This window comes from Aythya marila (genome assembly GCF_965140915.1).
Source record: "Aythya marila genome assembly, chromosome: 1".
NCBI classification, from domain to species: Eukaryota; Metazoa; Chordata; class Aves; order Anseriformes; family Anatidae; genus Aythya; species Aythya marila.
Genome location: NC_139042.1, coordinates 32,164,810 through 32,167,390, shown reverse-complemented (window position 1 = coordinate 32,167,390; position 2,581 = coordinate 32,164,810).

The window sequence follows — 2,581 nt, the reverse complement described above, 5'->3', positions numbered from 1 at the left end:
CCCAGCAGGCAGCTAACCACCACACTGCCATTTGCTTACTTCTTCAATACAGCTCAAAAAAGATGCAGAGAAGCATAAAAGTACAGTTGGCAAAGAATGCATTGTTGATTTGCACATCAGGATGGACCAAATCTCTGCTCATACATGGTAAAAGGTGGAGTGAGGTGGCACCACCACCGCGAGGTTCACCCCATCCTTTACCAGCACGGCACATTTACCCAAGATGAGAAAGGCAGCCCAAATCTACAGCAGTCAGGCATTTTGGCTGATCCCCAAAACAGCAGCCCAGAGTAATCCCACCTGTGGGGAGGCTCTTCTGTAACCTCTTGCTGTCCTTTTCCTATAGTATCTGGGACAGGACTCTGAGGTCTGAGGAGAGCTCTCCACATCTTCTAAAAAGTCTATCTACAGATGACCAAAAGGCTTGGGAAATATTTCTAAAGAAGTCTGAATAAGTAAAACATCACCTAAACAAAACAAACAAACAAAAAAAAAAAACACAAACCACTGCCAATGAGTCGGCTGCAGTGCTGTATCAGCTGCCTCATCCTGCCGGGTTCCAATGGAAATTCCCTTTTTCCCCAGTACCTTCAATATCTCTACTCAACCTCCAAGCTCCCTCTCACCTTTCCCTTCACCAACAGCTCCTGGAACCCTTCTGTGCATTCCCATTCTTGGTCAAGAACAAAATATACGCTGTCCACACAGCTCGAAGCCCCTTCCTCATCCCCAATTTTACAAGCAACTTCTACCTATTCCTTTAACACATACACCCCCCCCCCCAGTCCTCCTCCAAAAAACAACTGCCCACAACACACAAAAGCTGCCACTCCGGGTTCACCTCAGTTTTAAGGGAGGAACACACACACACACACACTATCTGTGTTCAAAAACCCACCGGTGATGACGTTGAGGCCTGCAAACTTGGCTGGCAGGATTGAGATGGACAGGGAGGTCCCGCACTTGATTGCTACAAGTTTTAGCCTGAAGCTAAAGCATTATATTTGCATTACACATGCCTCAAGAGTACATAAGTAGCAGTGCATTTTATTTTACTTTTTGCCCTAAGCTAAGCGAATTGAATGCCAAAGCAGTGAAACAGTACCCACTTAATACAATAATGTATTGTGCTTATCTGCCAAAGTATTCCCGTGGTCTTTCTGCAAGTGAAAGTAGACAGAGGAACCCCCTACTGTGTTCTCTACAGTAAGTAAAAACAACTTGATTGGCAGAAAACATCCTCAAATTACATTTTCCTTTCTATTTAAGAGATTTTTATCTAGGTTCTTCCCTTAACAGTGCTTAGTAAAGACTTGCTAAGTGCTCTGAACGACATATATTAAGCACAGCTGGCCAGGAGACAAGAACCCAATTTTATGACAAAGCAAAGCTCAGACATTTGTCTTCTTTCTATGTTAAAGAGGGAAGAGAAGCTTTCCAGAGCACAGCTAAAAAGTAGCACGGCACTCATCTAGGAGAATCAGGTCCAAGCCTGTTCCAAATCAAGTCAACTTGAACGTTAGCACCCCATATAGACAGCAAATGCTTGAGATATTGGGCAACCAGTTACTCAGAATTCCCTAAGGGCAAGCATTTCCCCACTGAAGCCAAAAAAACCTTCACTGAAATATGCCACACACATGCCCTTTGAGAAACTCTTCCAAGACACAGATGTTACCCAGTGAGTCAGGGATAAGGCACACACACAAAAGCCTTCCCAAATTCAATCCATCGCCCTTCATCACACTCAAAGGATAACATTCAGTTCTAAAGGTCATCAACTTCACGCTCTGGAACATATGATTCAAGTCTTCAGCTAAAAGTAGTTGGAAAAAAGTCCCCGTCCAGCTTGCACTGCAGGATAAACATCATCTGAGTGCATCAAGGAACTGCGGTTACGTCAAGGCTGCAGTCATAATCTACAGCTACCAGTTACAGCACTCTGAAGTTCTTAGCCATGGTATGTGTAGAAAACCAATTCCTCTTTGAAGATTTGTGAGATTTTAAAATCTTGGTGCTATCCCAAGGGCACAAGAGCAGTACTATAAAAAAAAAAAAAAAAAGCCACTGCGCTTTCCCAGAATCAATGCAAAATCAAAATGCCTGGATCTCAGGGAGAACAGAACACCTCCCTTCTCCCTCTTACAACCTAAGTCAGTTGTGGATAAACTTTTACATACATTTATAACAGCTGTAGACTTACCTCATCCTATTAAAACAACTCTTCTAATATCCCTTACATTTTATCAGGCTTATCCAATTCTCACAGCAGCAAAGGAACACATCAAATAAGAAGGAAACAAGAGTAACAACCTCGAAAAGCCTATGTAATTAGGAATGCAAGGAGAAGAGCAGTGAATTTAAGAACAGCACCAACGATTAGCAGGGACTGAAGGGGCTTTCAGGTGGCTGCCAATATTTGCTAGCAGTCACAGTTTTTTTCTAGAATCTTACAATAGTCAGGTACTTCTGAATTCCCAGCAGCACGCAGAGCTCCTGAGTATCTCCAAGTCTGGTGACTGTGGGCCCTTGCAGATCTGTACCCAAGAGGTACAGGCAGGGGAGTTATTTAAATTTCTCA